Raw genomic sequence first — 13,742 nt, forward strand, 5'->3', positions numbered from 1 at the left:
GCCTCAGGGTTTTTTTTAAAGAAAGATAATGTCCCGCATTATGATCAAGCCAAGGTGTTCACCCTAAGTTATCTATTGGTTGTTAATCGGACCATTGACCAGTCATAATTTGGAACAAAAATTTGCTTTCGTTAATGCAGTGTTTAGTGGGATAAGGTATAATCAACGAAACACTGCGAGGAGTATGAGGAACATAATCACTTATCGTCATACGGCCGAGACTAGACTAGAGTAACGGAATCTGCCGAGGTTTGCCGAGTGATAGCAACTACTGAAACTGCGCAAGTCAATGCGCTTGCGCAATTTTTTATTTTTTTTGGTTGGCTGCTGAGCAGTCGCCATATTGAACACGAAATATCACAATTTAGCGCAGGGATAGTGGGAATCAGTAGGTATGCCTGTTACATTAACCATGACGTTGTCATTGTGTCGTAAATATACTATGGGAAAGCATTAGATATGTACACAGAATATTTGAAAAAAATAACACAATCCGACTTGAATCACAGGAGTCTGACCTTCTATCCGTATTATGCATACACCATGTCCAACCACTGAACCAGACAATACAATATATAATAAAAAAAAAAGAACAGGAATGCAATGCCTGTTGAAGACTCGATTTTACCTGCTCTCGCTTCGGCTTGTTTTTTTTCAACAATTCGTAATGTCAGGCAATCAAACCTCTGTCGATTCACTCGGATATGTTTTTTTCTTCAATCTAGTCGTTTTGATTTGCATAAATACTCCCACAAAACGATATCCTAGAATTGTTTCCAATATTTACATTGCTTTCGTCCATTTCCATTTTGTCACTGCCGCCATGCGCTGACGTCACACAAAATCAATCCGCAGTGACTAGACCATTGAAACAAGTGCCAAAGATATTTTTAGTTTTTCTCACCCTTTCCATTTTCCCCCTTTTGCATGGCGATTTTTGTGGACTTTTGGGTGTAGAATCGAAACTTTTATGAATATTTTTTGATGGTATTTTACACAGGATTAAAGGGTCATCTGACTTGGGAGCAGGTCGTTTCATCCCACTACCGGTTCATCCCGGGCTGTTTTGTTTCATCCGGGCTGTTTCATCCCAAATTTACACGGGTCCTTTCATCCTACTTATATCGGGTCCTTTAATCCCACAAATTTAAAAACCGGTATTACATGAATTTTTAATATTTTATTTATACATTAAAACCACTAACCAATGCAATTTTCTCATGAACTCCTTCTTTTGCATACGCCTTAGCTTATTTTCCGAATAAGGGGGTCAATCTAGCTGAAAAATGTACCAATTTTCTCCTATATGGTATCAATGTATGTATATCTGGTATCATCAAAATGTAAGTCTGCCGGGTTTCTGGTGGTGGGTGTGGTATTCCACGCCCTAAATGCCATGACCCCCAACTAGGCTAGATTACGGTAGCTGAAAAGTGTACCAAATGAAAATGGTATTACAAAAACAGTCTGACAGACATTTCTAGTGGTGGGGTACCCCTGACAGAGTTATGTAATTGCCAGACAATTGTAGTAGTGGAGTATCCCTGACAAGAGTTATCTATTATTTAGACCGGGAGCCCAGGGGGTCAATCTAGCTGAAAAGTGTACCAATTTTCTCCTATATGGTATCAATGTATGCATATCTGGTATCATCAAAATGTAAGTCTGCCGGGTTTCTGGTGGTGGGTGTGGTATTCCACGCCCTAAATGCCATGACCCCCAACTAGGCTAGATTAGCTCAAAAGTGTACCAAATGAAAATGGTACAGCAGTGTACGGTACATCTTCAGGCATTACAAAAACACTCTGACAGACATTTCTAGTGGTGGGGTACCCCTGACAGAGCTATGTAATTGCCAGACAATTGTAGTAGTGGAGTATCCCTGACAAGAGTTATCTAATATTTAGACCAAAGCTAGGCTAGATTAGCTCAAATCTGTACCACCTAAAACAGCTTTGGAGTTGTTCAGTATCACCACAGGAGTCGTGAATGACCACTGCCAGACAAGTTGTGCGGTGGGTTACCCCTGACAGACTTTCCCCAAAATGCCACGCCCCAAACTAGGCTAACTTCGCAACCACTGTTCCTGTGTTTTAAAAAATTAAATTTTTAGCCAGGATGCGTAGAATACTAATACCTAACATATGGAAGAGGCTATCACTGCGGTTGCAAGAAATTGATTTTTGGGAAAAAAACGTTTTATGGGGCTAAAAATGCATTTTTGAAAAAAAAAAAAGTTCCTGCAACCGCAGTTTATCGCCTCTTCAATACGTGCAAGGTATTAGTAATCTACGCATCCTGGCACAATTTTTAAATTTTTGGACCACGGGAACAGTGCCGGCTAATCTATCCTAGTTGGAGGGCGTGTCTATTAGGGGTTACCCACAGCACAAACTGTCTGGCAGTGGTCATTCATGATTCCTCTCGTGGTACTGAATAACTCCAAATCTGTTTTAGGTGGTACAGATTTGAGGTAATCTAGCCTAGATTTGGTCTGGAAATTAGATAAATCTTGGCAGGGATACTCCATCACTACAAATGTCTGACAATCATAGGCGTACGAGCTGGGGGGCGGCCGCCCCCCACATTTTGGGCACCAAATGCTAGGAAAATTTGGGCACACAATTGTACTTTGTAAAAGTTGTATAAAAAAAATATTATGTTCTTGAATGTGTCCAATTTAACAGCGAATTTATTATTATACTATTCAAAAAAAGTAGGGGATATTTGATTTTTAAGTGTTATTAAAGTCACCTAATGAAACTGACGAAGAAACAAATGACAAAATGAAATGAAGTTCACATTCATCGATTTATTCCAAATGATCGTTAAGACTAAGTAAGGCACAGACTGACCATTATAAGGGTAAAATGATACCCGGGGTCAAACAGCAAAGTTACCACAGCATCACAACCAAGTCAGTAACGGGTAAATCCTCCTCTGTTTGCCAAACAAGCATTGATCTACGTGGCATACTCCTAATGAGACGTCTATGGTCATTTTGGTCCAGATTGTCCCATTCCTGTTGCAACGCAGCAGCAAGTTCTTGGACATTGGCAGGACGTTGTTGACGTTGACGTAACCTCTGTCCAAGCATGTCCCAGACATGCTCGATGGGGGAGAGGTCGGGACTCAGTGCTGGCCAAGGTAATGTGGTGATGTTCTGTTGTTGGAGGTAACCTGTAACGATCCTGGGCCTGTGACATTTTGCGTTGTCATCCTGGAAGATGAAACGGCGGCCATTACGTCGTGCGAATTGCACAACATGGACTGCCAAGATGTTGTCCCGGTAGTACTGGCCTGTAACACGCCCTGCAACAACATGTAAAGCCGTTCTTCCAGCAACAGTGATGCCTCCCCACACCATAACAGAACCACCCCCAAATCGATCATGTCTGATGACGTTAACGTCTTGGAAGCGCTCGTTTCGACGACGCCACACCCTCCTACGTCTGTCCAAAAAATCAACAGTGAACCTTGACTCATCTGAAAACATCACATTGCTCCAGCGTCGATTATCCCAGTGTTGACGATCCCTACACCAACGACGTCTTGCCTGAATGTGATGATCTCTCAAACAAGGGATCACGCGAGGACGTCGGGCGCGAAGGTGACCCCTATGCAGTCGATTCCGAATCGTCTGGCCACTCACTCTCACACCAGTGTCTGTTTGAAGATGAGCGCTGATCTGATTTGCTGTGATAACACGATTTCTCAAGGCCAAGGTACGGATAAATCGATCCTGGGCTTGAGTTGTCGCCCTTGGTCGACCTGAGCGTGGTCTGTCCTGTACAGATTGTGTATCACGGTATCTGGACCATAGCCTGCTTATGACAGACTGAGAAACATTCATCGTCCGCGCCACAACCGCCTGTGTTGTGCCGATCTGTAGCATGCCAAGGGCACTTAACCTTTCATTTTGGGTAAGCCGACGCATATCAAAATTTGTTTTCTGGTCACTAAAACAATTAAACTGATGTTTCCACCCTGGAATTCAATGCCACAATGACTGTAACATTCAAAGTCAGAGTCGTGCAAATCTTGGGTTGGACCCCCATGATGATCCCAAGCATCACCTGCATTCCATGCGGTAGCTATTGGTGCGTTTGGGCGTCACATGTAACTGGAAATGGTTCTTCTGTTAGGTTCTATAGTGACTTTTTTCGTAGTCATTTGCATATTTTAGTATTATGCCCCCAAAATCAAATATCCCCTACTTTTTTTGAATAGTATATTATGTAACATACTAAAAACCTAACTACATTTTTTGGGCACCAACCACCACTGCCCCCCCCCCCCATTCAAAAATTTCCCCGTACGCACATGCTGGCAATTACATAGCTCTGTCATGTCCGTCAGAGTGTTTTTGTAATACCTGAAGATATAGGGTACATTGCTGTGCGATTTTCATGTGGTACACTTTTGAGCTAATCTAGACTAGTTGGGGGGCATGGCATTTTGGGCGTGGAATACCACACCCACCACCAGAAACCCGGTAGACTTACATTTTGATGATACCAGATATGCATACATTGATACCATATAGGAGAAAATTGGTACACTTTTCAGCTAGATTGACCTCCTGGACTCCCACTCTGTTATACAATGTCAATGCAATTTTAACATGAATAGTATCCAACTTCTTCCTTTGCATCATCTTCAATAGAAGGCTTGATCTCGCCTTAACTACGTACATCTTATGAAGCCCTTCACGTAATACCCCGCATATTTTAGCACTATAATTTCGATTGGGTATAAGCCAAGTCTCGCGCTTCTAGTTCTAGTTTAAATGTCTACATGTAACAATCGAGTTGCAAAGTTCAGGGTTCGATCAATGTCAAGGTTGCTGGAAATCATGGTTGATCAACAAAGGCTGTAAACTTGTCTATTTCATTTTCTATGGAGGCCGCCGCCATATTTGTTTACAGTGTGTTATGTGGCACGACCTCTGATTGGACAATGCTAATTAGTCACGTGTAAACACAACGAGCGCAAAAATTCGGGAATTGTTGAGTATTGAAGCAACGACTAGATGTTGTAAAACTCGCGGTCGTTGCTTCAGGAACATGCCTTTGCATAGACTTTAGTTTATTTTCCGAATCCACACCACTTCTCGACATCAATTTCACTAAAATTACATCGCTTACAATCGAGCGATGCTCATAGCTAGGGTGACCCATGCACTCTACAGAAAGTTGGTCTCGACACGGCTAATGTGCACGCTTCAGTGGTAGTCTCGAACTATCTGCGGTGGACTGTATGATACTATAAATAGCCAAGGCACGTGCAATTCTCTACAAATCTATCAACTATTACAGCCGTAAAAAATCTATTGTTGACGATTTTGAATAGCAGTAAAATTTAGCTTCTTGGTTATTACAGCAGCTTTAGAAATTACGTTCGTTTTATTTTTTAAATTGCTTTATCATTAACTGTACCGTTAAGAGCGGCATCTTTTGGTTTAGTACAAATAATATCTCTGAATCACTTTCTTTAGCAGGAACATGATACAAGCAGTAGTTTCATTTTACTTTTACAAGCTTCTTAAAACAATTGTTGAGCTGGCTAACATGCGTTTTTCTAAATACAATTTCTTGTTCCAGCTTTCTGATATGTTTTGTAAAAAGGTAGTCTTGATTATCCCGACCTGTCAATCAGACGTAGAATGGTCGGTACACTGGTTAAGCGAGACTAATTTCAAAACAAGGGCACGTAACCTATCTTTTACTCAAAAGTGTCTGGATGTTATGGACGAAACTTGGAACCAGTTTCAGTCTATTATATATAGATCATTAAATGGTCATAGCTTATTAAGTACAACAGGATCGTTTATTTAGTGACTATAGTTGTTTGAAACTGATTTAAGGCTTGGTATATATACTATTCAAAAAAAGTAGGGGATATTTGATTTTTAAGTGTTATTAAAGTCACCTAATGAAACTGACGAAGAAACAAATGACAAAATGAAATGAAGTTCACATTCATCGATTTATTCCAAATGATCGTTAGACTAAGTAAGGCACAGACTGACCATTATAAGGGTAAAATGATACCCGGGGTCAAACAGCAAAGTTACCACAGCATCACAACCAAGTCAGTAATGGGTAAATCCTCCTCTGTTTGCCAAACAAGCATTGATCCGACGTGGCATACTCCTAATGAGACGTCTAAGGTCATTTTGGTCCAGATTGTCCCATTCCTGTTGCAACGCAGCAGCAAGTTCTTGGACATTGGCAGGACGTTGTTGACGTTGACGTAACCTCTGTCCAAGCATGTCCCAGACATGCTCGATGGGGGAGAGGTCGGGACTCAGTGCTGGCCAAGGTAATGTGGTGATGTTATGTTGTTGGAGATAACCTGTAACGATCCTGGCCCTGTGACATCTTGCGTTGTCATCCTGGAAGATGAAACGGCGGCCATGACGTCGTGCGAACAGTACAACATGGACTGCCAAGATGTTGTCCCGGTAGTACTGGCCTGTAACACGCCCTGCAACAACATGTAAAGCCGTTCTTCCAGCAACAGTGATGCCTCCCCACACCATAACAGAACCACCCCCAAATCGATCATGTCTGATGACGTTAACGTCTTGGAAGCGCTCGTTTCGACGACGCCACACCCTCCTACGTCTGTCCAAAAAATCAACAGTGAACCTTGACTCATCTGAAAACATCACATTGCTCCAGCGTCGATTATCCCAGTGTTGACGATCCCTACACCAACGACGTCTTGCCTGAATGTGATGATCTCTCAAACAAGGGATCACGCGAGGACGTCGGGCGCGAAGGTGACCCCTATGCAGTCGATTCCGAATCGTCTGGCCACTCACTCTCACACCAGTGTCTGTTTGAAGACGAGCGCTGATCTGATTTGCTGTGATGACACGATTTCTCAAGGCCAAGCTACGGATAAATCGATCCTGGGCTTGAGTGGTCGACCTGAGCGTGGTCTGTCCTGTACAGATTGTGTATCACGGTATCTGGACCATAGCCTGCTTATGACAGACTGAGAAACATTCATCGTCCGCGCCACAACCGCCTGTGTTGTGCCGATCTGTAGCATGCCAAGGGCACTTAACCTTTCATTTTGGGTAAGCCGACGCATATCAAAATTTGTTTTCTGGTCACTAAAACAATTAAACTGATGTTTCCACTCTGGAATTCAATGCCACAATGACTGTAACATTCAAAGTCAGAGTCGTGCAAATCTTGGGTTGGACCCCCATGATGATCCCAAGCATCACCTGCATTCCATGCGGTAGCTATTGGTGCGTTTGGGCGTCACATGTAACTGGAAATGTTTCTTCTGTTAGGTTCTATAGTGACTTTTTTCGTAGTCATTTGCATATTTTAGTATTATGCCCCCAAAATCAAATATCCCCTACTTTTTTTGAATAGTATATATATCTCAAGAAGTTGGTTTATTGTTGAATCATTTTTTTGGAAATCCTGACTGATGTTTAGATAGTAGATCATATTTTTTAATAAAGTTGTACAGGTATTTTAGGATAATTTTTTCAAAAATCTTACAAATTGTGCACGTTAAGGAAATGGGGCGATAATTTTCTGATAATTGTGGATCACCCTTCCCTTTAAAGGCAGTTGTGACATGTGAAGTTTTCCATATGTCTGGAAGTTGTTTAGTTGTAAGGCACAGGTTAAATAGACGAGTTAATGGAATTACAATGGCAGGAGATATGTTTTTAAGAATTAATGGGCTGATTTCATCTGGTCCTGGTGGCTTTGAAGAGTCGAGTATTTTTAATTAGTCTTTAACCTCTTGTTCAGTTACGATAAAATCATTCATTGTGATGTCAGAGCGTGAATCAAAGGGGGGTAATTCGTGTGAGGTATCTAGTTTTGAAACAGATGTAAAGTATGAATTTAATAAATTTTGCCATTGAGGTTAATTGGGGTTTGATTATTACTGTTTACGTTTTCCATTTTCACAACTGATTTTACTAGTTTCCACCACTGATTTGATGTGACTTTATGATTATTTAATTTATTAGTGATTTTTGATTTAAAATCATCTTTCGCTTGACGTATGGGTGAAATTACCTCATTTCTAATTTTACGGAACTGTAGCCAATAGTTTGGGTTATTTGACCTTTTGGCACGCTTATGGGCTCGGTTTCTTTGTCAAATTTTTAGGCGGATGCAGTTGTTCATAAAAGGTTTATCGTTGGGTCTAATTGTGACTACTTTACTAGGAATGAATTTTGATGTGTTTTCGTCAAGGACAAAATTATTATATAATTTATTTATATCATTACTATTAAAAACCGTTGTTGACCATTCTGTTTGTTTAAGAGAATTACATAAGCCTTCAAAATTAGCCTTGTTAGAATTTCTGATTTTCCGTCTATATGATAATTGTTTATAGGTGTTAAAGTTAATTTCTACAATTATTAACGAATGAGTACTACATATAGGGTGCAATACTGTATATTTAGAAATAAAATACCTTTTATTTGTAATAAACAGATCTATGCGTGTTCCGGGATGGGTTGTAAAGTTAGTTGATTCATATATGAGATTTACTAGACTAAAGCGTTGTAATATTACGCCTAGTTTTTTGGCATTACTGACATTAGATAAAACATTAATATTAAAAGGTACCTCTGTCTAAGGCTTTACTTACTATATCATAAAATGAATCCCAAAAGGAAATTGGCGTGTTTGGTGGACAATATAGAACTCCTAGTTGAAACGTACACTTAGAATTACTAATACTGACAAAAATTATTTCTAAATCATTATGGCGCAGGTCATTTCTTACATGAAAAGAAAGGTTACTTTTTATAAATATTATTATACCACCATCGTGTCTGTTTCGATCTAACCATACAGGAGTATGGTAACCTGGTAAGCATACTCTGGAATCAGAAATAGAATGATCCAGGTGTGACTCAGTTAAACATATAATATCATAATTACTTAATTCTGCTTCAATTGTTAATATTTTCGGTAATATACTACATACATTGTTATGAACAATTGATATTTTTTTTCGAGACGATTCGTTTTTCGTCTGGTCCTGGGTTTGACTCAATACACCCCCTTATTAATAATGTCTTAATTAGAAGTAAAGATATATTACATACATATGTTAAAATATTTACCTGGTATGCTATGACGTGTCAGAATTTCCTGTTTATTTATAATGTAATGATACACTTTAATGGTGTGTATCGGACACTATGAACATGGCCAGGACAGGACAATTCGACACATTACATAGTTTGTATAATTTATAAGTGATAACATTTCCACACACAAAGTAGTTGTTTGAGACATTCGACCATATATACATGAGCTGATTTACAACAAAATTATATTTACAATGGTTTGTTACATTACAATGACACATGCAGTGTCTGAAATTGATGATCGAATCCTGAGAGAGGATTTTATTCCATTATTTGTTCAATATTTTTCTTCAAAAATTGTGTAAATTTCATATTATAAAAAATAGACAATTGATTTGACTGAAAGTTCTATTGAGTTTATACATACTAATTGTGATTTTAAAGTAAATATATTGTACATTTCCACATATATTATTTGTTCCTTTAATACAGTACGTATATGGCATCTAGTCTTAAGCAATAATATAAAAATCATCATACAGTATAAAGTTTCATTTTATTGACTTTTCTTTAATTATCCATTTTACATGTCTTATATAGAATACATGTGCTTTATTGGGGTTTCTGCTTATATGTTTGTGTCGTTAACGTTTTCGTTACATTAATAGCTTCAAAGAATCCTGAGTAAGTACTATGTTCAAATTTTTGGAAAGTAATGCTGAACTTTTGATGTTATTTGTTTGCATTATACAAAATCCATATGGAAAGTAATGCTGAACTTTTGATGTTATTCGTTTTTAACTAAGTCGAAGTCAATGTATGGTCATGACATGTACTTATGGGTGTGATCTTAAATTAATAATTAGTAATACACAATATGGTAAAGATATTTGATATACACATTTCGAAAGAGTGCAAGAACGCAACAATGGAAATTTATGAAAGGCCATACAACAGTTAATTTGTTATTGAAAATACTGGACAGATTTAAATATTAAAGATACTATGAATAACGTTATTATTCACAATTTATCCGAAAGATATTTTATATATAATTATAATAAATTAAGTGATATCTTGGGATTTTCTTAAAGACATAGTTAAGTATCGTTTACGGTAGATTTTGGAGTGGAGGTGGCTGGAAACAGACCGACGTCTAACAGAGATTGTTGTCTAATGGTTGTATTTGGCCGGGCAGAATTTAGGACATATCCAATTTGTTCACTTGCTGTCGGGTTGATGACATTTGTGGTTATGTTGACCTCTGACCTGTTTCTATCTTCTGATGGACTGACCACTATTTCTTGATGGGTCATTGGTATATAATCTCGAGTGTTGTTTTGATTAGTAACAATCAGACTTTGGAGATCAACTTCTGAGTTTATAATGGTGTTGACGCCAACTAGCGGTTGAACTTATATACGACCATTGTATGTCCTGCAATTAGTAATATGCTTGGATTTTAACAGATCTCTAGTCTTCTTGTACAACAGCGATCGTCTATGAGTTAATGCTTTGTTAACAAATATTTTAAGACTACGTCCTTTGTTGAAGGGTTTTAATTTACGTTTGTTGCCACAAACAGCGGCCCTGTCACGATAGCTAATAAATCGGACAATGATATCCCTGGTTTTATTAGGAACACGCTTTCCAACTCGATGGCTACGTCCAATTTGGTTTAATGTAATTTGTGGATATTCACCATCCAGGATTTTATTATTAATTAAGTCTAATACTAAGTGGTCCGTATTTTCTGTATTATTTTCTATTAGACCAAGGAATTTAAGACACATCCTTCTTGAGTATTGCTCAAGATCATCTATTCGTTCTTGTAGTGATGAGATTTTTTCAATCAATGGCGTTGTTAGAGTAGGCTGGATGAGGGTGGCCAGTTTATTTACTATTGCGTCCCTTTTTAAGAGTTCAGCTAAAAAATATCGTATGGATTCATCATCCTTTGTCACACTATCTAAGAAATTAGTTATACTGCTGTTAGCAGAATTTGTACTTGAGTGGTCAGGTCTTGGTTGTTTTTTTCTGTCTTTACCCACGCTTGCTTGTGTTAACAAACTAAACGATACTCACAAAAACTCTGGTGAGCTGTATTGAAACTGTATATATTCAGGAAAAGTTTATATTCAGAAAAAGTTGACATACATTGTATCAAATAATCTGGTATATATTGTTTTGAAATATATGCATAATCTGTGTCACTGAGGTATAATAATCATCATACCTATGTTATCCTTATGTTATCACTGAACGTTTTGGGAAAACTCTCTCTGGCTATCTACTCGACCTCTCTAGTCCGCCATCTTGACACGAACATGACCATAGTATCTGTATGCATGGGTTATCATACTGTAGTCCAATCTCCGCTTGACCCAATGATACCTTAATTTGTTTAATCCGTTGATATCAGACGGTGAAATCGAGTTTTTCCCCAAAACACCCATTTTTTGCATTTTTTTTTTAAAATATCGGACATTATTTCGACTACTTCCGGTACACAGATTGTTGTTGAAATTTCTTTATCCAATGGTCTGACATTATAGCTTTATGTTCCAGGACTTTCAGAAACATCAATTGATCCTTTCAAAAAAAATATATGGGTTATCAAATGGGTAGAAATTTCGAAAAAATTCGAAAAATAAAGTGCGATAACTCTGAATGAAACTTATATGGCTGGAATCGGATGGACATCAGGTTTTTTAAAAATGTAGGTCAAATTTGAAATTTTTGAAAAATAACAAAATTGTCTCATTAACAACATTTTTTCATTTTTCGATCACTAGAAGTAGAAGTCAACGACGAAGTTTCGAAATTTAGAAATTTTCAACTGCTATCGGCCCCGAAAAGACTCAGGGTTTCCGAAAATGTCATTTGTTTGAAAATAGGTCAAGAATTGACAAAACAACGGCTGTTTTTTTTAACTTTTTGGCACCATACCAAATTCGGCCACTTCTAGTCTGCGCAGAAGTTTCAAGAATAGTTTATGGAGTAACCATAACATGGTTTCCCGACAGAAAATTAGATCCCAGATCGGTATCTCTTACCGGGACTGAGAAATAAGGGCCCACAGTAATTAATAATAATAACTAGAACTTCAAGCAGCGCTGAACCGGCTTTCAGGAATCACACAGGAAGTTTTTCATACAATAGCCCATTCATCGAGCTACCAAACGATACTTTAGATGTTTTGATGCGGTCATACCCGACGGCGAAATCACGATTTTTGCAAGAGCACCGATTTTTACTGTGGTTTTTTTAAATATCAAATATTTTTTCGACTACTTCCGGTTTACGGATCATTGTCGGGATAGATTTAACACGTTGTATAGGAACTTAACTTCCTGTACCAGAAGTTTCAGAAAGATCCATTGTTATTGGACAGTTTTTAAAAGTAGGGTGCCGCGAGTAGCTCTAAGAAATCTGGTCTTACCTGGAGAGGTGTTGACTGTGCAAAGACGAATTTCTCAATGATGACGAAACAGGCTCAGGCACACTTGGAGCACATGCTCGGAGAAAATATTCACTAGATAGGCCATGCACGTGGTATTGTCACAACATCAAATGGTAAATAAAGACATGTTAAAAATATTCTCATTACGCTTTTGTCTTTAGATATTATTGTCGTTGTTATTATTCAATTCGGTATTTATTTACAGAGTGCTGTCGTTTTGTTTCGCCGATTTCACATAGTAGTAAGTAAGTAAGTAATCTTTATTTAACGTCGGTACATATATACATAATAACAAAATAACACAAGCTCTAAGGAGCTCTTAAGCCGACAAACATAAAACAGTATATACAGACCTAAACATAGCAAGCACCATACATAGGTAGATGAGACACATGAAATAATAAGAAGTACTAAAATATTAAGCATTAAAATATGCATATATGTAGGTAAGGCCAAGAGAAAAGGAAAGTATTTCAGCTGTGAGGCAGCGAGGGATGGATACAACAGCCACTACATTTGCATTTTTGACCCCCACACCAGCTATTTATATAACTTTTGAACTGGTCGAATGAGTTCATAACTCAAGCCTCGTTTGGGAGAGAGTTCCATATTTGTGCTGCCTCATACCTGAAAGATTTTTTGCCGTATGATGAGGTTTTAGGTCTGGGTACCTCAGTAGTATTTATATACCTGAAATTATAAGAATTTGCTTTAATTACAACCAGATCTTGTATAAATACAGGGCTTTTCTTATTTATTATCTTGAAGGTCTCCATGGCAATAGTGCGCATACGACGGGTTTTGAGAGATGGTAGTTTTGACTTTTCCAAAAGAAAATCATATGAGTTTTGATAATCGTCATATATAAAACGGAGCGCTCGTTCTTGAATTTTTTCAATTTTTTTAGTGTTTTGTTCTCCACAGAAATGCCAAGTTAACGGACAGTAACTAAAATTTGACATAATAAATGAATAATAGATAGGAAGTTTACCAAGTCTATTTAAATGTTTCCCAATTATTTTCAGGACATTTAATTGCCTATGGGGCCTTCTTACAGATAATTGATATATGTGTCTTAAAATTTAGTTTAAAGTCAATAGTAACCCCTAATAATTTAACTTCATCTTCACATGAGATAGAAATACCATTTAGATCAAATACAACATTTTCGCCATGTGGTTTTTTTTA

At 38.0% G+C, this 13,742-nt stretch overlaps 1 protein-coding gene across 20 annotated transcripts in view; it reads left to right on the forward strand.

Moving 5' to 3' along the window:
• The first annotated feature begins 297 nt into the window (after positions 1-297).
• LOC126817142 (uncharacterized) overlaps positions 298-13,742 on the forward strand; it is a 123,145-nt gene continuing 109,700 nt past the window's right edge. For 4 of the 20 annotated variants that reach the window (XM_050543968.2, XM_050543969.2, XM_056100722.1 and 1 more), the window contains exons 1-2: positions 314-392; positions 12,760-12,803. The gene's annotated coding sequence lies outside the window, so the exon portion shown is untranslated. Of the gene's footprint in view, positions 393-12,759; positions 12,804-13,742 lie in introns of all 20 variants that reach the window. The other 16 variants (XM_050543954.2, XM_050543952.2, XM_050543953.2 and 13 more) reach the window with 13 other exon arrangements.

This window comes from Patella vulgata, chromosome 4, assembly GCF_932274485.2.
Source record: "Patella vulgata chromosome 4, xgPatVulg1.2, whole genome shotgun sequence".
In the NCBI taxonomy this organism is placed as follows: domain Eukaryota; kingdom Metazoa; phylum Mollusca; class Gastropoda; family Patellidae; genus Patella; species Patella vulgata.